Source organism: Salmo salar, chromosome ssa05 (genome assembly GCF_905237065.1).
Source record: "Salmo salar chromosome ssa05, Ssal_v3.1, whole genome shotgun sequence".
Taxonomy (NCBI): Eukaryota; Metazoa; Chordata; class Actinopteri; order Salmoniformes; family Salmonidae; genus Salmo; species Salmo salar.
In genome coordinates this window covers 60,530,704-60,556,022 of record NC_059446.1, presented here as the reverse complement: position 1 = coordinate 60,556,022, position 25,319 = coordinate 60,530,704, and the positions used below count along the sequence as shown (strand labels likewise).

The 25,319-nt window shown below is 45.0% G+C and overlaps 1 pseudogene; it reads right to left on the bottom strand.

Annotated features, from left to right (window-relative positions):
• Window positions 1-3,109: 3,109 nt before the first annotated feature.
• The window catches only part of LOC106605256 (protein PTHB1-like), a 106,824-nt pseudogene continuing 84,614 nt past the window's right edge, over window positions 3,110-25,319 (bottom strand).

The window sequence follows — 25,319 nt, the reverse complement described above, 5'->3', positions numbered from 1 at the left end:
TTAAGATGTTAGGCAACTTGGTTGGTCTACGAGGACAGATTCTTAACAGGCTAACAAATTATACCTTTCCGAGCGGTATCAATTTGTTCAGCTGGGGGATAATTCATCGGAAAGTTCCAAGGTTGGATTTGGCGTTCAAGGTTCTGTGCTTGGACCCCTTTTATTTTCACTACACATGCTAGCCCTGGGTAATGTCATCTGTAAGCACAACACGCATATTCATTGCTATGCTGATGACACTCAGTTGTATTTATCAGTTAAACCAGACGATACGTCACAGTCAGCCCGCCTTGAGAAATGCATCACAGATGTTAAACACTGGATGAAAAACAAACTTCTTGCATATAAACTCTGATAAGACAGAAATTATGCTAATTGGCCACAATAAACTCTCAAATAAAGTATCAGACCTCACTGTTAACATTGATGGTTGCCCCATCACACCAAACATGGTTGTTAAAAACCTTTGTGTTACCTATGACCCCGGCCTAACTTTTGACAACCACATAAAAAGCATACCCAGAACAGCATACTTTCGTCTCAGGAACATTTACACAATTAGACACTTCATCTCTCAACCAGATGCCGAAGAATTGGTCCATGCATTTGTTTCATCTAATAGATTAGACTATTGTAATGCCCTCCTTTCCAGCTGCACAGACACTACTATGAAAAGCGTACAACTGGTACAGAACACTGCAGCTCGCATTTTAACCAACAGTAGAAGGCAAAGTTTTATCTGCAATACACTGGCTGCCTGTAAAGTATCGGTCTGATTTTAAAATCTTACTCTTAACTTTTAAAGCACTGCATGCCTTGCCCACTGTTATCTGACAGACATGCTTGTTCCATACAACCCATTGATGTCACTCCGCTCCCAAGGAGCACGTCTGCTTGTACCTAGATGCAGAACCCAGGCAGGGGGGCGGCGCGTTCCGTATTAAAGCCCCTCAGTTATGGAACAGCTTGCCCTGTCAGGTAAGACGAGCAGACACCATTTTAGCCGGGCCTTTAATAAGTGATTTTATTTATCCTCTTTACGGCTTCCTGTTCGCTTTCCCTTTTGTCATTTATTGCTTTAATGCAGTGTTTCGCCATTTTAAATGCACTAAATAAAGTTGGATTTGATTCCCCATAGAGGCCAGATTGGTTACACCATAACAGGCATCCTCAATAGAGCCTGACCATCACTTTCCCTAAATGACTCTAGAAAGGGAACCATCCATCTCACTGCTCTTTTGAAAAGGCGTCCGCATGCTTCTCATCCGAAACAGTTCAGAACATTTTGTTATGTTTTTGTTTGTTTTGTTCTTTGTAAATGTTTTTTTCCCCCAGCTATTCGTACACACGCATTTTTTCTCTCGAGGCAAGCCGAAGTCTACGCCAATTTGTCGGTGATTGGTCAACAGTAGGGATTCGTCAATGAAGTGTTTGTTGTCATTCAACTAGACAAATTGTTTTCATGCAAATTTTTTCACTTGGGAAATACTGCACCAAACATCTTAGTTAGATGTCAAATTGTGCGACTAAGATCTCCGACAAAAATGTCAAAATGAATTACAGGTTTCTTGAGTTCATAGAATAATTCAGACTTTTTTGAGGAAGTGTATACTGACTACAGGGTCTCAACATGGACGCTTTTTTCTCGTTTTTCAAGCGAAGGTCTTTTAAGGGAGTATGCAAGCACACTCGTTCGGTTCGCCTAGCCGTGTTCGAAACCGAAGCATGCGGAAGGCTTAAGTCATATACATGAAAAGCCATCACATGGCCTACCCAATACAACTCTGAATCATGGTGTAACCACTTCACAGATTGTTACCTCAGTGTGTGTTGAGTGGTGGTCTGTGTGGTATTCTCTCCATTAGGGTTAACAGGGGAAATACACGTATTTTGTTTGTTTGTTTTTCCTCTGTGTTTTTGTTCTGGTTCTTTCAATTTGCTTGCGGAATGGATTTTTAATTGCACCGCATCCCTTTTGTGTGAACGTGATGGCCATTTGAGCTAAGAGGACTGAAAAAATGTATTCTGTTCAATAGTATCTGGGTGTGATCGAGCGCATGGATGTTAATGCATATGCCCAGAGTATGTGTGTGGGCTTTATGTAGAGGAAGTGTGTGCGTGAATGTGTAGTGTGTATGCGTGTGTTCTTAACGATCCCCAAGCGTCGCCTGTCTGTGTCTCCCACACCTCCTCAGTGGGGCTCAGCTCATTAGCAGCGACGCCTGGGTGGATTAACCACACAAAAAGGGTCATGGACTGCCGACACAACACACACAACATCTGCTCACTTCTAACCACTCATATTTAGTGCTCCTCAAAGCCATCCAACTTTGTCTTAGAAAAGACAAACATGGATTTGTGCTCAATTCAAACCAGGAGTGTCTAAGTGGAGAAAGAGCAGTGTGTGTAGCAGTCTCTCTCTCTCCCTCTCACATCCATCACCTACAGAAGGAGCTGTCAGTCTGTTGCATTCATTTATTTAATTAAGTCTCTATTTCCTCAACATGGGAATTTAATACGGAATTCCCTTCTGTCTGTCTACGACTGATGATTGTTTATCTGAGACACACACACACACACACACACACACACACACACACACACACACACACACACACACACACACACACACAAAATGGGTCAAGACAAATGATGTTTGGAAATCAAACAGAAAGAAACGTCCCGTTCTGAGAGTGGAAAACACTGTGCCTTTTCCTCCTCAGTTACAGCAGTCAGTCCAACTACAGCTTTAACTCATTTGATTAAAAAACTATTTGGAGCGCCCCCCCAAAATCTCAACTTTGATAATGACCGGAAAAATTGCAATTCGCCAGCTATTACATCCAATCAGGGAGGGAGGGATGGAGGAAGGGAGGAGAGTAGAACCAGATGGAAGAGAGAAGAGAGAAAGACATCGAACAGAGCTTGAGCTCAGTGTGAGCCTAATATGAGAAGAGCATCAGCACGATCTGAACACAGCATAAGAACAGCCCCAGCAGACATGAGACCAGTCATATACTGTACAGTATGTGCTAAAGGAGGGTGAATCACAAGCTAAGGATGAGATTTACACACACAGGGTCTGAGTTTGTTTGTGTCCATCCCCTGACTGACCTGTCTTGGTCTTGACTTTCTTGGACGGCTATTTCTTTTTGATGAACTCCTGTTGCAGGGGCGGCTCCTCCAGGTTCGCAACAGCCTCCGCGATTGGTTCACAGCCCCCTGAGTTACAGGAAGAAGAGCATGATCAACAGCCAATCACAGAGACTGAATCCTATCATGAGATATACAATGAGTGAACATTATGGTCTTTCCATGACAGACTGACCAGGTGAATCCAAGTGAAAGCTTTGATCCATTACTTATTTAGAAAGGAACTAGGCTCTGAGCGGTGGCCAGGCAAAGACAAGGACAGGTTCGTCACTCCAGTGCCTTGCCGTTCCCCTGGGCCAGACTACAATCAATCATAGGACCTACTGAAGAGATAAGTCTTCAGTAGACTTAAAGGTCGAGACCGAGTCTGTATCTCTCACATGGATAGGCAGACCATTCCATAAAAATTGAGCTCTATAGGAGAAAGCCATGCCTCCAGCTGTTTGCTTGGAAATTCTAGGGACAATAAGGATGCCTGTGTCTTGTGACCATAGCGTACGTGTAGGGATGTAAGGAAGGACCAAATCGGAGAGATAGGTAGGAGCAGGTCCATGTAATGCTTTATAGGTTAGCAGTAAAACCTTGAAATCAGCCCTAGCCTTAACAGGAAGCCAGTGTAGAGGCTAGCACTGGAGTAATATGATCAAATGTTTTGGTTCTAGTCAAGATTCTATCAGACGTAATTAGCACTAACTGAAGTTTATTTAGTGCTTTAGCTGGGTGGCCAGAGAGTAGAGCATTGCAGTAGTCTAATCTAGAAGTGACAAAAGCATGGATTATTTATTTTTTTGCTTGTTTTTTTTGTTGCATTTTTTTTGCGGGGACAAAACATTTCTGATTTTTTCAATGTTATGAAGATGGGAAAAAAGCTGCCCTTGAAATATTACTGATAGGTTCATCAAAAGAGAGATCAGGGTCCAGAGTAACGCTGAGGTCCTTCACAGTTTTATTTGAGATGACTGTACAACAACCAAAATTAATTGTCAGATCAAACAGCAGATCTCTTTGTTTCTTGGGACCTAGAACTACCATCTATGTATTGAATTTAAAGTAAAAAAATGTGCCGCCATCCACTTCCTTATGTCTGAAACACAGGCTTCCAGGGTAGGCAATTTTGGAGCTTGACCATGTTTCATCGAAATGTAATTGCCATCCACATTGCAGTAAAAGTTGAAAATAGTTTTTCCAAATGACATCACCAAGAGGTAAAATATATAGTGAAAACAATAGTGGTTCTAAAACGGAACCTTGAGGAACACCAAAACGTACCATTGATTTGTCAGAGGGCAAACCATCCACAGACAAAAACTGATATCGTTCCATACACAGATATACAGATAATTTATTTATTTTTATTTAACCTTTATTTAACTAGGCAAGTCAGTTAAGAACAAATTCTTATTTACAATGACGGCCTAGGAACAGTGGGTTAACTGCCTTGTTTAGGGGCAGAACGACAGATTTAAACCTTGTCAGCTCGGGGATTCGATCTAGCAACCTTTCGGTTACCGGCCCAACGCTCTAACCACTAGCCTGCCGCCCCAAGATCTAAACCAGGCAAGAACTTGTCCTGCGTATACCAAATTTGGGTTTCCAATACCTCCAAAAGAATGTGGTGATTGATGGTGTCAAAAGGTGTCAAAAGCAGCACTAAGGTCTTGGAGCACGAGGACAGATGCAGAGCCTTGGTCTGACGCCATTAAAAGGTAATTTACCACCTTCACGAGCACAGTCTCAGTACTATGATGGGGTCTAAAACCAGACTGGAGTGTTTCATATACATTATTTGTCTTCAGGAAGGCAGTGAGTTACTGCGCAAAACATTTTTCAAATATTTCTGAGAGGAATGGGAGATTCGATATAGGCCGATAGTTTTTAATATTTTCTGGGTCAAGATTTGGCTTTTTCAAGTGAGGCTTTATTACTGCCACTTTTAGTGAGTTTGGTACATATCCGGTGGATAAAGAGCCGTTTATTATGTTCAACATAGGAGGGCCAAGCACAGGAAGCAGCTCTTTCAGTAGTTTAGTTGGAATAGGGTCCAGTATGCAGCTTGAAGGTTTAGAGGCCATGATTATTTTCATCATTGTGTCAAGAGATATAGTACTAAAACACTTGAGTGTCTCCCTTGATCCTAGGTCCTGGCAGAGTTGTGCAGACTCAGGACAACGGAGCTTTGGAGGAATACGCAGATTTAAAGAGGAGTCCGTAATTTGCTTTCTAATGATCATGATCTTTTCCTCAAAGAAGTTCATGAATTTATTACTGCTGAAGTGAAAGCCATCCTCTCTTGGGGAATGCTGCTTTTTAGTTAACTTTGCGACAGTATCAAAAATACATTTCGGATTGTTCTTATTTTCCTCAATTAAGTTGGAAAAATAGGATGATCGGGCAGCAGTGAGGGCTCTTCGATACTGCACGGTACTGTCTTTCCAAGCTAGTCGGAAGACTTCCAGTTTGATGTGGTGCCATTTCCGTTCCAATTTTCTGGAAGCTTGCTTCAGAGCTCGTGTATTTTCTGTATACCAGGGAGCTAGTTTCTTATGACAAATGTTTTTAGTTTTTAGGGGTGCAACTGCATCTAGGGTATTGCACAAGGTTAAATTGATTTCCTCAGTTAGGTGGTTAACTGATTTTTGTCCTCTGACGTCCTTGGGTAGGCAGAGGGAGTCTGGAAGGGCATCAAGGAATCTTTGGGTTGTCTGAGAATTTATAGCACAACTTTTGATGCTCCTTGGTTGGGATCTGAGCAGATTATTTGTTGCGATAATAATAAAATGGTGGTCCGATAGTCCAGGATTATGGGGAAAAACATTGAGATCCACAACATTTATTACACGGGACAAGACTAGATCCAGAGTATGACTGTGGCAGTGAGTAGGTCCAGAGACATGTTGGACAAAACCCACTGAGTCGATGATGGCTCCGAAAGCCTTTTGGAGGGGGTCGGTGGACTTTTCCATGTGAATATTAAAGTCACCCAAAATTTTTATATTATCTGCTATGACTACAATGTCCGATAGCGACAAAGTATCAGTAATTGTCAGATGTGTTTATGTAAGATCTTCTACCAGGGCCTACAAATGTCAATATTATCGTGTGTGTGTGTGTGTGTGTGTGTGTGTGTGTGTGTGCATGTTTTTATGGAATGTGTTTGTATGTATGTGGAGATGTAGGTGTTGCCTATATGTTGTGTGCGCTGGGGGTGCCAGAGTGAGACCCCCTCCAAGAGTATCTATCGCCTCTTCAATACTAAGGATGAACGGGAATTAGGGACCTCCTAGGGTCTATGAATCAGACCCCTTGTCTCTCTCTCTCGCCTCGCCTCTCCTCCCCGCTCTACCACCTCCACCTCTCCGTCTAACCCCCAATCCCTAGGGCTTGTTTCATTTTTCATGCCACTTTCATTTTACATCCTCAAAACACCGTCTGAGCTGGCGGTGGTGTGTGTGTGTGAACGTGTGTGTGTGTTAAGTCTGGGTATGTGGTTAAGTGTGCAAGCGTTCATATGTGTGTGTGTTTATTTAAAATGCCCTCTACCTCTTGGCAGATTACCCTAATCCCTGTCTAATATTTATCCTATGCTATAAAGCCAATCTTGTTCTGTTTAGTGAGGCCAATTGGCTAGGATGGCCCATGGGGTTACTCCGAGCTGAAAGGCAACAGGCAGCCTCAGTTTTTTCTCCCTCCTCCTGGCCATGGGCTTGTTTGAAATTGGATACGCCAGCCTTTAATTGGGCAGGTGTTTTTCTAAGCTTGTCTTTTTGCTCTGTCTTGCAATTTCGGACAGTGGCGGTGTGTGTGTGTGTGTGTGAACAAGGGTAGTGTGTGTGTGCCAAGAGAGAGGGGTCGTGTGTGGGGACAAGGGTAGTGTGTGTCTTAACCTCTGCCCAGCCATACATCAACACATGTTAAGGAAAGGGCCCCCACCTCTGGACCACCTTTAGCCTGAAACGGAACTCTTTAGCTGGGGAGACAAGCCAGGCAGCCCACTCTCAGACTGTAGTATGGAGCTGCACACTGTCACATATATTGGGATATGAAAGATGTTTAGATCTGGGAGACTGGGTTAGTTATGGTTAGTTAGTTATGGTCCAAACCGCTGTACTGTCTGGATGTGGTCCAGTTTGGTCTCCTCCAGTAACACGTGTGATTGTAGTTAGAAGAGCAAATAGATCGGTTAGAACTGCTGGACCGTTTGGTCGTGGTTTAGTTTGGTCTCTGTTCTGAAACGTTTGGTCGTGGTTTAGTTTGGTCTCTGTTCTGAAACGTTTGGTCGTGGTTTAGTTTGGTCTCTGTTCTGAAACGGTTGGTCGTGGTTTAGTTTGGTCTCTGTTCTGAAACGGTTGGTCGTGGTTTAGTTTGGTCTCTGTTCTGAAACGGTTGGTCGTGGTTTAGTTTGGTCTCTGTTCTGAAACGGTTGGTCGTGGTTTAGTTTGGTCTCTGTTCTGAAACGGTTGGTCGTGGTTTAGTTTGGTCTCTGTTCTGAAACGGTTGGTCGTGGTTTAGTTTGGTCTCTGTTCTGAAACGGTTGGTCGTGGTTTAGTTTGGTCTCTGTTCTGAAACGGTTGGTCGTGGTTTAGTTTGGTCTCTGTTCTGAAACGGTTGGTCGTGGTTTAGTTTGGTCTCTGTTCTGAAACGGTTGGTCGTGGTTTAGTTTGGTCTCTGTTCTGAAACGGTTGGTCGTGGTTTAGTTTGGTCTCTGTTCTGAAACGGTTGGTCGTGGTTTAGTTTGGTCTCTGTTCTGAAACGGTTGGTCGTGGTTTAGTTTGGTCTCTGTTCTGAAACGGTTGGTCGTGGTTTAGTTTGGTCTCTGTTCTGAAACGGTTGGTCGTGGTTTAGTTTGGTCTCTGTTCTGAAACGTTTGGTGGTGGTTTGGTCTACAGTATATTCAATTCACTACTGGACCGTTGTTGCTGTTCAATTTCAGTACTGTTTTATTTTATGGTTTTATCTACGGAACCATTTGGTTGTGGTCAAAAGAACTAGAGCCTGCACCAAACCCCCATTGGTTGTGGTTTGAATGTGTTAGACTGTTGTGTAGTGTAGTGGTTCAGAAGATCATTTGGTTGTGGTTTGAATGTGTTAGACTGTTGTGTAGTGTAGTGGTTCAGAAGATCATTTGGTTGTGGTTTGATCTCAAATCTTGCAAATTGTTTGCTTGTGATATGATCTCTAGTAGTCCCTCGTTCTCTCCAGCCCAGAAGGAAGTGTACTTCCTGGTTTTGAAGTCCAAAATCAAACAGTTGTAAATCAAACAGACACCTGATCTACCTTTACAGTCTAAACCTGTCCCAACCACAGAGTCAACACCAAGGCTTTTTTCTCCACTCTTTATGATGTCAACATTGTAAAAGTAAGGAGAGGAGGGAGATCTTTGGAAAAGACGATTAAAAGTTTTATGGTTATACTGTTGAGCAATGAGAGAGATATGGCCACACACTGACACATTGGCAAATTTGATAATGCACACACATTGGCAAATTTGATAACACACGCGGACACACGCGCACACACGCACACGCACACACACACACACACACACACACACACACACACACACACAGAGAAAGAGAGAGTGAGGCAGACGGAGACATACAGAGACAGCGCTCTCTAAATGGGGTTTAGCCTAGGAATTCCTAACCGCTTTAAGTAGTTGAGTATTAAGTAGAGCTTTAGCTAGCAGAGAAGACCCCATTCATTCAGTGATAGTAGCTCTGCTCTCCACTTCAACATCTCTCCCCTCTCTTTAAGTCCTACTGGAATAGATCTCCTAACCACAAGGCATAACTGAAATCCTCCCAAAACAGCTGAGAAAGGAGGCTTCAAACACAAGACAAGATACATCTGTTTCCGCCATCAGAAATGGCTCCCAAAGACAGATTCGGATATAGGAACAAAGGTATTCTCAGTGGACTTGGAACTTGGAAGGGGGGAGGGGATGTATTTTAGGACTGAAAAGCTTCCATTTCTAGTGTTAATTAGAGATGTTCATAGGAGAGGAGATTCTGGGAGAGAACACACACTTAAATAAATGTACAGAATACAGTCAGACACAACAACACCCCCATCCCCCATCACGCACGCACGCACACGCACACACACACACACACACACACACCTCAAAGCCTGCTTGCATAGCATCCCGTCAACAACCCTGCACCCCAGTAGTACATCACAATCACATTCCCTTGGCATTCACTTTATCACAACATATGTTTTCTTCTCCACTGCAATATATTCAGTGGGGGAACGTTCAAGATCGCCTAACTGTTGCCAAAAACGCCTGGTTCCAGCCGAGTAGCTAATGTATTCAACACATAGCAGGGAGAGGGGAGTTTGACTTGTTCGGAGAGAAAGAGACCACAGCAGAACCCGAAACAGAGCTGAGACAGAGCTGCAATTCCTGACAATATGTAAAAAATATTAAACAATTAGAGAGTGTAATTTCACCAAATTTGAAACCCCTATTCAAGGCTCCAAATACCTCTCTGATGAGAGTAGGCTACCTGTCCTGTTGGGGGAGGGCGCAGAGAGCTGTGGATTGACGGCAAACTACATTGCTGCCTGCAATAAGAAGAGGGATGGTGTGTCTGACAGACCAACCTGCACATGTCCTCTATGCCTCTGTTACTGTTCAACATATGGTTATTTTGACCCTTGATTATTGTTATTACTTGTTTTCCCGTTGACACTATTTATTAATATTATAAATCTCCAAAGTAAACTTTGGCAATATGTACATTGTTATGTCATGCCAAAAAAGCTAATTGAATTGAGAGAGAGAGAGAGAGGAAGAAAGAACAAAAGAGAGAGAGAGAATGAAAGACAGGGGAGAAAAGAGAGAGAGAGAAAGAGAGAGAGAGAAAGAGCAAAATAAAAGAGAAAAAGAGAGAGATAGAAAGAGAGCGAGAGAAAGCGAGAGAGAGGAAGAGAGAAAGAAAGAAAGAGCGAGAGAGAGAGAAGGAAAGAAAGAGAAAGGAGAGAGAGGAAGATAGAAAGAGAGCGAGAGAGAAAGCGAGAAAGATAAGGAGAGAGAGAAAGAAAGAGCGAGCGAGAGAGGAGAGAGAAAGATATAGGGAGAGAGAGAAAGAGTGAGAGAGAGAGAGACAGACAGAGTGAGCGAGAGAGGAGAAGAGAGAAAGATATAGGGAGAGAGAGAGAAAGAGTGAGAGAGAGCGATAGAGCATGTATAAGTCTCTGACTAATGTGAAAACATGATGGGGGGTTGGATGTGTTCCCTAAAGGAGACTTGTTCCCCAGCCTGTGTTTTTCCTGCCCAGTGTGGAGTGGAGACTGGAAGTTCCATATAAAACGTGATAAATCAGGAAGTGGAACTGTGGTGTGTGTGTGTGTGTGTGTGTGTGTGTGTGTGTGTGTGTGTGTGTGTGTGTGTGTGTGTGTGTGTGTGTGTGTGTGTCTGTGGGGACGCAGAGGTATCAATCTTCTGTGGTGGGAGAGAGAAGATATGTATAAACACATGCATGCACACACACACTGAAATAGATGTACAGTGAAAACACACAAAACAAGAAGGCCACAACATCTAGTTCATTCTATGATGAACCTCAAGTAGAGAGACCTAAAGATATGCTTACTGACACAGACATGGAGAGAGTAAACAAGAGAGAGAGAGAGAGAGAGAGAGAGAAACAGAGAGATAAATAGGAGAGAGCAACATTACACCCACAACACCAAACTGTAAAGCAGCCCAACATTTGACCTAATGACAGAGCAAAGCTAACAGTTCTAGGACTAATGAAAGCCATGTGATAAACAGTACTGACTGAACTGATACCATCAGGTGCTGCTGACAGGGTGTGTGTGTGTGCACGTGTTCATGTGTGTGTATGTGAGAGCAAGGGCCAAGAGCAGCTGTTAAAACCAGTGTCTCAGCAGGGCGCTCAGGTGATGTCATCAGAGCGAGACACAGGGTCAGGTGAGGAGAGGGTGAGGGGTGAGAGGGAGAGATGAGAACGAAAGGAGTACGTGTGTGTGTCATAAGAGATAAAATATTCTGTATATCCTTCAGTCATAAGTATAAGCACAAATAGGCTATATATCAGGGAGTACTGTACGCTTGTGTCTGTGTACTGTGTGTGTTTTTTCAACTGTCAGGTCCCACGCAGTATGGGAAGTGGGAAGATCACCCAAACTACAAATCCCATCCATCCATCCATCCATCCACTTTTATACAACGCCTGGAATAGGGTGTACTGCAAGGCCATGAAGTGGGGCTTGTTTGTGTGTGTGTGTGTGTGTGTGTGTGTGTGTGTGTGTGTGTGCTGTCTCCGGGGGAGACGGTTGCCGCCGGTGTTGTTGGAAACGTAAACAACTTTTGCGTTTACAGCCGATTGAAAAAGCAACATCTTTGGGGTTTGTAACAAATGACTGTTTACATAAAGAGTGACAGGGCTTTGGTCATACAGGAGTCGCCTGACTCTGTGTGTGTGTGTGTGTGTGTGTGTGTGTGTGTGTGTTTTGGCAGCAGAACAACGGTGAAAGGAGAGAGACCGGACGACATGAATCCTGTCAGCTCAATACTCGACACACACACACACAAACACACACACACAAGAATCCTGCATCAGGTCGGATACACACCACAAAAAACAAACAAACATTGAAAATAAATAAAATCAGCTGGCGGGTGGAATGAAAACATTGATCTCGCGGATCAGAACAATTATATTGCTGGTCAGAAACGTTTTAAATCCAGGTAATAGGGCCTACACTTTTTACAAACCCAGGAGCTTGTTGTGTTACATTGTGTTGTGAATTTCATTCTGTGAGCGGCGAGGCTTCCAGCCATGGACGTATTGAGAGAGTGTGGAGCAGGGAACTGTCCATTATTTGTGTGGTGCTGAAACATTCTAATTTTGTCTAAGCGTAGAGATTATATTCCCTCCCCCCACGTGAGAATAGGCAACGACAAGTTGCCAAGCTGACTTTCTCTGGCTAACCTAGCTCACGTGAAAATGGGTAACGTAGGCCTAAGTGGAGAAATAAAAAGAAAGGTTATGATGGGGGAATAGGCTACACCATCGTGGAAACAGGTGCTGTGTGAGTGAAATTCCCCGGTTCGTAAGGACAACAACCCGGTAGATGGATACACAGCCGGCAAAAAGTGCAATCAGGTATTTGTTTATGATAATTCAATTAAATATCAGTTCATTATTAGCCTGCGTTAATTCTGGCTTTTGTTTATTTAGACCATACGCAGGCCATATAAAGAGTAAACCGGTGCGGCAGGTAAAAATTTAAATATGCCTATAAAAGCCTATTAAATAAATGTAGCCTATTTTTGCAGCCTACTGTGCATTCGGAAAGTATTCAGACCCCTTCACAGTTTCACATTTTGGTACGTTACAGCCTTATTCTAAAATGAATTATATTGTTTTTTCCCTCATCAATGTATATACAATACCAATAATGACAAAACAAAAACAGGTTTTTAGAATTTTTTGCAAATGTCTTAAAAATAAAAAAATGAAATATTAAATTTACAGAAGTATTCAGACCTTTTACTCAGTACTTTGTTAAAGCACCTTCGGCAGCGATTACAGCATTGAGTCGTCTTGGGAATGACGCTAAAAGCTTGGAACACCTGTATTTGGAGAGTTTCTCCCATTCTTCTCTGCAGATCCTCTCAAGCTCTGTCAGGTTGGATGGGGAGCGTTGCTGCACAGCTATTTTTAGGTCTCTCCAGAGACGTTCGATCGGGTTCAAGTCCGGGCTCTGGCTGGGCCACTCAAGGACATTCAGAGACTTGTCCCAAAGCCACTCCTGCGTTGTCTTGGCTGTGTGCTTCGTGTCGCTGTCCTGTTGGAAGGTGAACCTTTGCCCCAGTCTGAGGTCCTGAGCGCTCTGGAGCAGGTTTTAATCAAGGATCTCAATGTATTTTGCTCCATTCATCTTTTCCTTTTCCTTCCTCCAGACGCTTGACATTCAGGCCAAATAGTTCAATCTTGGTTTCATCAGACCAGAAAATCTTGTTTCTCACGGTCAGAGAGTCTTTTAGGTGCCTTTTGGCAAACTCCAAGAGAGCTGTCATGTGCCTTTTACTGAGGAGTGGCTTCCGTCTGGCCACTCTACCATAAATACCTTATTGGTTGAATGCTGCAGAGATGGCTGTCCTTCTGGAAGGTTCTCCCATCTCAACAGAGGAAGCCTGGAGCTCTGTCAGAGTGACCATCAGGTTCCTGGTCACCTCCCTGACCAAGGCTCTTCTCCCCCGATTGCTCAGTTTGGCCAGCTCTAGGAAGAGTCTTAGTGGTTCCAAACATCTTCCATTTAAGAATGGTAGAGGCCAGACCCCCCCAGTAGCGCAGCGGTATAAGGCACTGCATCACAGTGCTGGAGGCGTCACTACAGATCCACATTCGATTCCGGGCTGTGAAGCAGCTGGTCGCGACTGGGAGACCCATGAAGCGGCGCACAATTGGCCCAGTGTCATCTAGATTAGGGGAGGGTTTGGCCGGCCGCATGGCTCTCGACCTTCACCTCGCCCGAGTCCGTACGGGAGTTGGAGCGATGGGACAAGACTGTAACTACCAATTGGAAATCCCAAAATTGGGGAGAAAAAGGGGTAAAAAGTAAAAGAATTAAATAAAAAAGACAAGATGAAAAAAGAAAAGTATTAAAAGGTAGAGGCCACTGACATTTTTTGGTAGCCTTCCTCAGATATGTGCCTCGACACAATCCTGTCTCTGAGCTCTACGGACAATTGCTTTGACTTCATGGCTTGGTTTTTGCTCTGACATGCAGTGTCAACTGTGGGATCTGTATATAGACAGGTGTGTGCCTTTCCAAATGATGTTCAATCAATTGAATTTACCACAGGTGGACTCCAATCAAGTTGTAGAAACATCTCAAAGATGATCAATGGAAACAGGATGCACCCGAGCTCAATTTCAAGTCTCATAGCAAAGCATCTGAATACTTATGTAAATAAAACATTTAAAATAATCACTTTTTTATTTTTAATACATTTGCAAACATATCTAAAATCCCGGTTTTCACTTTGTCATTATGGTGTATTGTGTGTAGATTGATGAGGGAAAAACACAATGTAATCCTTTGTAGAATTAGGCTGTAACGTTACAAAATGTGGAAAAAGTGAGAGGGGTCTGAATACTTTCTGAATGCACAATTCAATTGTTTATTTAAGTTTCATTTAAACTATTTGATTATCGAAACGATAATGAATATAAAGATCTTGTTTTGTTACGTCGCCTACAGGCTCTCGTTAGGTAAAAAGGCTAATTAGAAGGCTATTATTCTTAAAGCGATTTGAGTCGTCAATGTGACGCATCACATTGTGATGACAAAAAGGTAGCCTATCGTTCTTAATTCATGGCATGGTTTCCTTTTATATGAGTGTTGAATAGACATGCAGACAAATTAATTCATGGCATGGTTTCCTTTTATACAAATGTTGAATAGACATGCAGACAAATGAATTAATGCAGGGCAGGGGACTAATAGCCTACTACTACGAGTCATGAAACAACTAGAATAAATGGATGTTATTTGGTGGGTCACGGATCAGCTCTCTGAACAATACTTTGCGGGTGGGTCGGGTTGGGGAAAAATCTGTCCTGATGTCGGATATCGAGTGGCTCCAAAAAACTGACCTGTGCAGGACTCTGACACACACCCACACACACACACACACACCCCCTGGATGGACATCATATAAGGGATACCTCCAGTAGTCCCAAATAAAACACACTATTGCGACTTTTCTGGTTTACTGCACACATCCATACAGTAACAGTCCCAAGCTACTACATAAGCTGCATAAGTTGTCATAACTAATCAAAGACCCTAGCTTCTATGCCACTACCATGACAGGGTTATGTACTGTAAGCCTAACGACAATGTCAAGTTTAACATCAAAATACATTTTCTGTTCAAACGTCCATACAACTACACTATCCCAGAACTCTCAGACTATTCTACATTGGTCAAGAACACATATCCAAGTCGTGAATTAATTATAAGCTCCAAAGCATGAATGCGTAAAGCACTCAATAAGGCAACTAATTCTTCTATTTGCGAAGCTGGAGGTTTTCAACTGGAAAAGCATCGTTAATATTTCCTCACCCCACTGTATCCATATTCATTAGTCTGGCTGGTGGCTACCTACCGCTTCACAATACTGCCCCTGTGTCCATCAACAGTCCTCATATATCATATTAAACATCTCGCATTAATCAACTGCTGTGTTTGATGGGGTGGAAACTAGGGAGAGAACTACTGAAGGGAAATGGCCGAGTTGATTTGTCATCAACACACTTATACGTGTGAGGGGTGACTGCTAAAGAGGGGCAAGGGGGAGAGGGAGGAAGAAACGAAAGAGGGAGGAAGAGAGAGAGAGGAAGAGAGAGAGAGAGAGAGAGGAAGAAGCATAAAAGGAGAGGGGGTAAAAAGGTATTTGGCCTGCTTAATGAAGTTCAGACACACACATTTTTGTTAGAACTCAATGACCCATGGGGGTGGTGGTCGGGCGCGCACACACACACACACACACACACACACACACACACCACTGTAGGCCTGAGAGTGTGTGAAGGCCATAAACAGGGCTATGATTGAGACATGTGCTCTTCTCTCCAACCATAACACCTTTACCAGGGGACTAGTGTTTACTAGGCATTCTCACAGCCAGGGGTTAACACTGGAACAACAGACAGAGCGTGCACACACACCTCACTGGGACAGGATTCATTAGGCATTCTCAGAGGAAGGGGTTAACGGCATCATTACAGGCTATACTGAACACTAATGAAGAGAAACTGCTTTTTCTCATACAGAGAGAGAGAGAATAGCAAATTGAGAGAGAGAGAGAGAGAGACACACACACAAACACTCTTCCCCTCTCTCACCTGGCATCATGACTGGTGTGGGTATGTTGGCCTCGGAGGCCAGGGACAGCCGTCCCCCCTTGCCCAGGCGGTCACACAGCAGGGTGATGTGCTTCTTCAGGCGGACCGTGTCTTTGGGCATGCTGAGCTGGGAGGTGGACAGAGACAGGGCCTGGTCCTTAGGGCTGCGAGACAGACAGGTCCTTAGGAGGTGAGACACGGCCACGTCCACACTCTCCTCCCAACCCTGAGAGAGACAGGGGGGTTAGGGAGAGCAAAGCAGGAAATGGGTAAAGATGGCAGAGAACAAGACAGTGATAGAAAGAGTGAGAACAAAAAGTGACAGAATTTGAAAGAGGGAAAACGACAGGGAGAAAGAGAGAGAAGCTGGGCATGTATGTGGTCCATATATGTGAGTGAGATTCAGATCAGATTGTAAGGAAAGAGGAAGAAGTCATACAACTAGAGGAAGCGACTTGACTATTGAGATGCACCCTGTCTGGCAGTCGTCACAACCCAAGTCTGGCCTTGAATGCATAGTGCCCCCTGTGTCCAGGATGATGTACTACCATGTACTACTGTAGTATTTACAGGCTGAGACAGTCTGTTTATCTAGCTACTACTGTATCAGTCTGTCCAGTCTCAGTCTTGACTAAACACTGTCTGATCTCTTAAATGTGTGAGAAACACACACACACACAGGTATCACGACTAACACGCCGGCATAGGCATGTGGTATTGTGTGGCTGTATATACGTGCGCCAGCCACACACACACACACACACACACACACACACACACACACACACACACAAAAAAAAGTATACTGTTTCTACACAGATGAGCACATTCTGCAGAGACACAGAGAGCAGATACAAAATTCACCCTGCAAACGAGCCAATAATGTGAATCCTTCAGACGTGAAAAAGCACCAATTATTCATTCCAATTGCCTCTCCCGGAGAAAGAGAAAAATATCTTGTCTGGCCATCTCTCTCACACACACATATCCCTCGTTCACCCCCCCCAATCTAAGATAGTCCAGGCGGAGCGAGCTGGGCCGTGGGGGTGACGACAGGTAGCCAGGGTGTGGGGCTGAGGCCGTCCCTGGCTGTCCCCCTGCCGCCATGCTGATAGGCCTCTAATGAGCCCTACTGACAGGTAATCAGCACCGTAATGATGATGACAGGGAAGATACCTGACATTACTCAGGTAGGGAGGGGGGATAAAGAGAGAGAGAGAGAGAGAGAGAGAGGGAGGGGGAGAGAAAAAGGAGAATGAAATGGAGAGAGAAATATAAGGGGGAGAGAAAGCAGTAGAGGAAGGGAGAGTACTGAGGAAGAAGAACATAGATCTCACCTCACACTGAAACAATAACCATCAACAGGCTATCAGGACCCCCAACATGTTGAACTGGACTAACAGTACCGATTTCACCAGCTGGGTAACAATATTAGGATATACATTTACATATGAATCATTTACCAGAGTGACTTACAGGAGCAATTAGGGTTAAGTGCCTTGCTCAAGGGCACATCGACAGATTTTTCACCTAATCGGCTCTGGGATTTGAACCAGCGACCTTTCGGTTACTGGCCCAGCGCTCTTCTCAATTTCAAATGAAGGGCAGTGAAGGGCACAGTGATGGGTTTGGAACTGGGCCCAAATGACAAATCATATGGTTGAGTGATAATGGACATCCTGCATGCTGAGGACGACCTTGGCCGTGTGAGGGACATCTTTGTTTGTGATTAAGAGAAAGTGAAGGTAAGGAGAACAAGAGGCTGGGGGGAAACGGAAAAGTATTTTTGCCTGGTTATAAAATGCTGCTGTGCTACAATTTGGTGGTGGTGGATGAGGTCACTTCCCCTCTGACAATGTAAATCACATTGTGGAAATCCCAGTTGCGATTGCAAAATAACTTGACTATGGAGAACAGAATGGGGCCTAATATAGAGCCCTGAGGGACTCCCACAGGGACTGACAAAGGTTCAGACAGTAATCCTTCAGAGTTGACATGCTCAACTTGACTGGAAAAGTCATTTAAAAGACCAGGCAAGAGAAGAGACTGGAAATACAATGTCATGCTGTGAGCCAAGCATAGCAAAATAATCTCTACAGAATCAAATCCCCCGACTAAATCAATAAATATGCCGAAGCCAAAATATTTATTGTCACAGGCAGATATTTCATATAATTTAATACTTTAGTTGTTGCACATACATTTGAAGTCGGAAGTTTAAATACACCTCAGCCAAAAACATTTAAACTCATTTTTCACAATTCCTGACATTAAATCCTAGTAAAAATTCCCTGTTTTAGGTCAGTTAGGATCACCACTTCATTTTAAGAATGTGAAATGTCAGAATAATAGTTAGAGAGAATGATTTATTTCAGCTTTTATTTCTTTCATCACATTCCCAGCGGGTCAGAAGTTTACATACACTCAATTAGTACTTGGTAGCATTGCCTTTAAATTGTTTAACTTGGGTCAAACGTTTCGGGAAGCCTTCCACAAGCTTCCCACAATAAGTTGGGTGAATTCTGGCCCATTCCTCCTGACAGAGCTGGTGTAACTGAGTCAGGTTTGTAGGCCTCCTTGCTCGCACACGCCTTTTCCACACATTTTGTATAGGCTGAGGTCAGGGCTTTGTGATGGCCACTCCAATACCTTGACTTTGTTGTCCTTAAGCCATTTTGCCACAACTTTGAAAGTATGCTTGGGGTCATTGTCCATTTGGAAGACCCATTTGCGACCAAGCTTTAACTTCCTGACTGATGTCTTGAGATGTTGCTTCAATATATCCACGGAATTTTCCTTCCTCATGTTGCCATCTGTTTTGTGAAGTGCACCAGTCCCTCCTGTAGTAAAGCACTTCCACAACATGATGCTGCCACCCCCTGTGCTTCACGTTTGGGATTGTGTTCTTCACCTTGCCAGCCTCCCCCTTTTTCCTCCAAACATAATGGTCATTATTGCCAAACAGTTATATTTTGTTTCATCAGACCAGAGGACATTTCTCCAAAAAGTATGATCTTTGTCCCCATGTGCAGTTGCAAACCATAGTCTGGCTTTTTTATGGCAGTTTTGGAGCAGTGGCTTCTTCCTTGCAGAGAGGCCTTTCAGGTTATGTCGATATAGGACTCATTTTACTGTGGATATTGATACTTGTGTACCTGTTTCCTCCAGCATCTTCACAAGGTTCTTTGCTGTTGTTCTGGGATTGATTTGCACTTTTCACATCAAAGTACATTCATCTCTAGGAGACAGAACGCGTCTCCTTCCTGAGCGGTATGACGGCTGCGTGGTCCCATGGTGTTTATACTTGCGTACTATTGTTTGTACAGATGAACGTGGTACCTTCAGGCGTTTGGAAATTGCTCCCAAGGATGAACCAGACTTGTGGGGGTCTACAATTTTTTTCTGAGGTCTTGGCTGATTTCTTTTCATTTTCCCATAATGTCAAGCAAAGAGACACTGAGTTTGAAGGTAGGCCTTGAAATACATCCACAGGTACACCTCCAATTGACTCAAATTATGTCAATTAGCCTATCAGAAGCTTCTAAAGCCATGACATCATTTTCTGGAATTGTGATACAGTGAATTATAAGTTAAATAATCTGTCTGTAAACAGTTGTTGGAAAAATTACTTGTGTCATGCACAAAGTGGATGTCCTACCCGACTTGCCCAAACTATAGTTTAACAAGAAATGTGTGGAGTGGTTGAAAAACGAGTTTTAATGACTCCAATCTAAGTGTATGTAAACTTCCGACTTCAACTGTATGACCTGATGTAAAAGCAAACCATATCTCATCCTTTTTCATTGTATGAGTAGTTAGCTCCCCTTTCTGTGCATTTTGCAATTCATTACTGCCACAATCAAATGAACATTGTACTCAACTCCCAACAATACTCCTTCTTCTTTTCATCAAAAGAAGAAGAAATGAAATGAAGAGACAGCTAGGGAGACACATGGAGAGAAGTGTGGGGGAGGAGGAAAAAGGCGAGCGGTAGAGATGTTTCTAGTATTAGTTTCTAGTAATGTAAACTTCAGGGAAGACGGGTGCAGGAATAGAACTGAGACATTAAGAGTCAGCATCTCTATTCACAGCAGAGCGGAAAGCGAGGGAGAGAAACGGAGAGCGGGAACAAGTGGAAGAAGAAAAAAAAGAGGGAGAAGGAGGAGGTTGTTCTGGTTGACCGCACCAATCTGCCAGTCGGGCCAAGCTAAACGAACGCCCCATCAATTACCAGAGAGATGAGTTTCCTGTGACCCTTCTCCTCCTCTCTTCTCCCCCTTACCTTTTTCCCTCCTGTTTTGCTGCGGCAAAGGGAGGCTATGGTTGTGGATCAGTGGTCTTGAAGGATAAGAAACAACAAGAGAGAAACTTCACTCTCAAGTTTCAAGTTTTCTTAGTCGTATGTACAGGATACACATAGTATACAGTAGCAGGTAGCCTAGCGGTTAAGAGCGTTGGGCCAGTAACTGAAAAGTTTCTGGTTCAAATCTCCAGGCCGGCAAGGTTTAAGAATCTGCCATTCTGCCCTTGAGCAAGGCTGTTAACCCCCAACAACAACTCCCTCCCCTGGGAACTGTGAACGTGGATTAATGCAGCCGCCCGCACCTCTCTGGGTTAAATGCGGAAGACACATTTCAGCTGACTGCATTCAGTTGTGTAACTGACTAGGTTTCCCAACATAATGTTACTTGCAGGTTCCTTCTCGACAATACAACAACAATAAGAATGAATAAAAGATAAGAATGCGAACATAAAGTAAATGGCTCAGTAGAATAGAATAAACATTTTAGCGTAAGTATAATACAGGAAGGCACAATGTATAGTACAATATTTAGACGTGTATCAGAGAAAGGGGGGATTGGCGGGCAGATGTTTAAATTGTGCAGAATTCGCAGTAGTAAATAATGGTCAGGATGCTCTCGATGGTGCAGCAGTAGTATTTGGAGAGGACCCGGGGTGGCATGCCAAATTTCTTCAGCTGCCTTAGGAAGTAGAGATGCTCTTGCACCCTCTTGACAAGAATGGTGGTATTGTTGGTCCATGTCAAGTCCTCTGTTATGTGGACCCCAAGGAACTTTTTTATTATATACAATCTGCAGTGAAGCTGCTGAAAATAACATTGCATTCTGTCATCCAGCAGAGACTCCCATCCAGAGCGACCCACAGTAGCAACAAGGGTCATGTGCCCTGCCCAAGGCCACAAGGACAGATCCCCAACCCAGACGATTCGGGGCATGACCTGACTTCTCGGCCCCCGGCCCAAGCTCCCAACCGCCAGGCCACCAACCATCCAAGTTCCCCCCCACAGTTCCCCTCGAGAGCTGCCCCTCAACCACCCAGAGGAACTTAAAAACTGCTGACTCTCTCTACTGCAGTCCTGTTGATGTGGATCGGGGAATGTTCCCTCCTCTGCTTCCTGAAGTCAACAATCAACTCCTTTGTTTTGCTGACATTGAGGGAGAGGTTGGTGTTCTGGCACCACAATGCCAGTTCACTTACCTCCTCTCTATAGCCTGACTCGTCGTTGTTGGTTATCAGGCCTACAACCGTGGTGTCGTCAGCAAACTAGATGCTGGAGTTGGTGTGGTACAAAGCCACACAGTGGTGGGGGAACAGGAAGTACAGCAGAGCTCTCCTCTGCAGCTTTTCTCCTCTTCCATCTCCACCCCCCTTCCCCCTTCCCCTCTTCCTTGTTTAATCAGCCCAGTGGCACAGGTCATTACCTAGAGCCTCTTTCTCTCTCCAACGTTTCTCGTTCTCTCTTCTCTAATCCATTCTACCACTCCCCCCAATCCTTCACAGAAGCCTTATTCCAATGAACAGAATTCCAAGGACTTATCCCAATTGGAATTCCAGTCCTGGGAGCGTCCGTGGGGAAAGGAAATCTCGTTCACCTGTGACGACCTCACCTGAGATGAAAAGATTCTAAAGAGGTCAAAGGTGAGACGAGGGGTCAAAGACAATCTCTTACACACACACACACACACACACACACACACACACACACACACACACACACACACACACACACACACACACACACACACACACACACACACACACACACACACACACACGTGTGTGTCAGATGCTCCCATTAGCCCCTGGCCTTATCTTTTCCGTACAGTACGTTATCTGTATTTCTGTCCAGTGTGAGTAGCGCTTCCTAAAATAGCCCATCTCTCCACACGTATGGGCTAATGCAGCGGGCCTGACCCTAATTACCTTTCATTAACTTAATCCCATTCACAAGAGCAACCACAACAACAAACACACCGAAATACACACACGCTCTCACTCTCAGGGACTCCATCTCTCTGGGGCCTCATCAGTCCATTCAGGTGCAGGCTATTTATGGCCCAGCTGAGTGGATGTCAGCTTGGAAGTGTGCTCTCGGGCATGTTTACTGTGTGTGTGGTGATGAAAGAGAAAGTGTGTAAGGGGGTGTCTATCACAGTGAGGTTGTGTTTGCAGATGTCAATATGTGTGTGCGTGTGTGTGTGTGTGTGTATTAGCTACCTGTCCCTATTCCCCTCTTGAAGGGGCAGTGGGGTATTTGGTGTGAAATTGGGTAAATAGAGAGGACTGTATATAGATACACCTTTAACCTGTGTGATGATGAGATGTCATGTGTTTAATCACAGTGGAAACCCTAACAGACAGAGGGGCTATGGAGCTACTGTTCATGTCAGTCTGTCTTACACACACACACACACACACACACACACACACACACACACACACACACACACACACACACACACACACACACACACACACACACACACACACACACACACACACACACACCTGGCACTGCTACAGGACACACCACAACTAATGAGAGCACACAAACACTTTCTGTCTCTATGGGGGCAGAAATCTGTCATCGTATCATGTGGACTCATGGAGGGCATCTCTCAACACACTTGTTTATGTGACGGTCTAAATGACTAACAGAACAACTCCCCTGTGACTCACATAGACAACTCAACAAGACCCCTCTGGCCCTCTCAGAAAATGTCCCCCTCACCCACCCTACCGCATTCTCACTGCCACAGCCTTCCTTGACCGAAGGGACATCAGGGCTGAATACAGGCTCCAGTTCAAAGCTACACTATCTGAAACTTCACTAGCCTATTGGAGGCCTGTGGTAGGAAACATCGTTACTCCCTGTATATCTGTGAGGGAAGGGTGTACATTATGGTCCGAATCAGGCCATTCGTCTCCTCTCCTCTGTCCCGATTCCATTCACTCTGTCTAGATATAACTCTTCTCTTCACACACAGGTCAGTAACACCGTCCTCATCCTCTGTGGAGCTGCCAGGAGTATATTCAGTGGCACCTGGGAGAGAGTGTGTGGTAGCAGAACCACTTAGGGGCTTCAGAGCGGATCACTGAGGTATTTTGTGTTTATTCTCCAGGGTCAGAGGGGTCAAGCAGCCAGGAGACAGATGGGGAGAGAGAGAAAGCAATGTGTGTGCGTGTGCATACGTGCTTGTGCGCGCTCCCAGCAGTTGTGCTGTGTCCTGTACCAGGAATAACAGTGTGTGTGTTTCACCAGCTGTGTTGTGTCCTGTACCAGGGGTAACAGTGTGTGTGTCTCACCAGCTGTGGTGTGTCCTGTAGCAGGGGTAACAGTGTGTGTCTCACCAGCTGTGGTGTGTCCTGTAGCAGGGGTAACAGTGTGTGTGTGTCTCACCAGCTGTGTTGTGTCCTGTACCAGGGGTAACAGTGTGTGTGTGTCTCACCAGCTGTGGTGTGTCCTGTACCAGGGGTAACAGTGTGTGTGTCTCACCAGCTGTGGTGTGTCCTGTACCAGGGGTAACAGTGTGTGTCTCACCAGCTGTGGTGTGTCCTGTAGCAGGGGTAACAGTGTGTGTCTCACCAGCTGTGGTGTGTCCTGTAGCAGGGGTAACAGTGTGTGTGTCTCACCAGCTGTGGTGTGTCCTGTAGCAGGGGTAACAGTGTGTGTCTCACCAGCTGTGGTGTGTCCTGTAGCAGGGGTAACAGTGTGTGTCTCACCAGCTGTGGTGTGTCCTGTACCAGGGGTAACAGTGTGTGTCTCACCAGCTGTGGTGTGTCCTGTAGCAGGGGTAACAGTGTGTGTCTCACCAGCTGTGGTGTGTCCTGTAGCAGGGGTAACAGTGTGTGTCTCACCAGCTGTGGTGTGTCCTGTAGCAGGGGTAACAGTGTGTGTCTCACCAGCTGTGGTGTGTCCTGTAGCAGGGGTAACAGTGTGTGTCTCACCAGCTGTGGTGTGTCCTGTACCAGGGGTAACAGTGTGTGTCTCACCAGCTGTGGTGTGTCCTGTAGCAGGGGTAACAGTGTGTGTCTCACCAGCTGTGGTGTGTCCTGTACCAGGGGTAACAGTGTGTGTCTCACCAGCTGTGGTGTGTCCTGTACCAGGGGTAACAGTGTGTGTGTCTCACCAGCTGTGGTGTGTCCTGTACCAGGGGTAACAGTGTGTGTCTCACCAGCTGTGGTGTGTCCTGTAGCAGGGGTAACAGTGTGTGTCTCACCAGCTGTGGTGTGTCCTGTACCAGGGGTAACAGTGTGTGTCTCACCAGCTGTGGTGTGTCCTGTACCAGGGGTAACAGTGTGTGTCTCACCAGCTGTGGTGTGTCCTGTACCAGGGGTAACAGTGTGTGTCTCACCAGCTGTGGTGTGTCCTGTAGCAGGGGTAACAGTGTGTGTCTCACCAGCTGTGGTGTGTCCTGTACCAGGGGTAACAGTGTGTGTCTCACCAGCTGTGGTGTGTCCTGTAGCAGGGGTAACAGTGTGTGTCTCACCAGCTGTGGTGTGTCCTGTACCAGGGGTAACAGTGTGTGTCTCACCAGCTGTGGTGTGTCCTGTAGCAGGGGTAACAGTGTGTGTCTCACCAGCTGTGGTGTGTCCTGTAGCAGGGGTAACAGTGTGTGTCTCACCAGCTGTGGTGTGTCCTGTACCAGGGGTAACAGTGTGTGTCTCACCAGCTGTGGTGTGTCCTGTAGCAGGGGTAACAGTGTGTGTCTCACCAGCTGTGGTGTGTCCTGTAGCAGGGGTAACAGTGTGTGTCTCACCAGCTGTGGTGTGTCCTGTAGCAGGGGTAACAGTGTGTGTCTCACCAGCTGTGGTGTGTCCTGTACCAGGGGTAACAGTGTGTGTCTCACCAGCTGTGGTGTGTCCTGTAGCAGGGGTAACAGTGTGTGTCTCACCAGCTGTGGTGTGTCCTGTAGCAGGGGTAACAGTGTGTGTCTCACCAGCTGTGGTGTGTCCTGTAGCAGGGGTAACAGT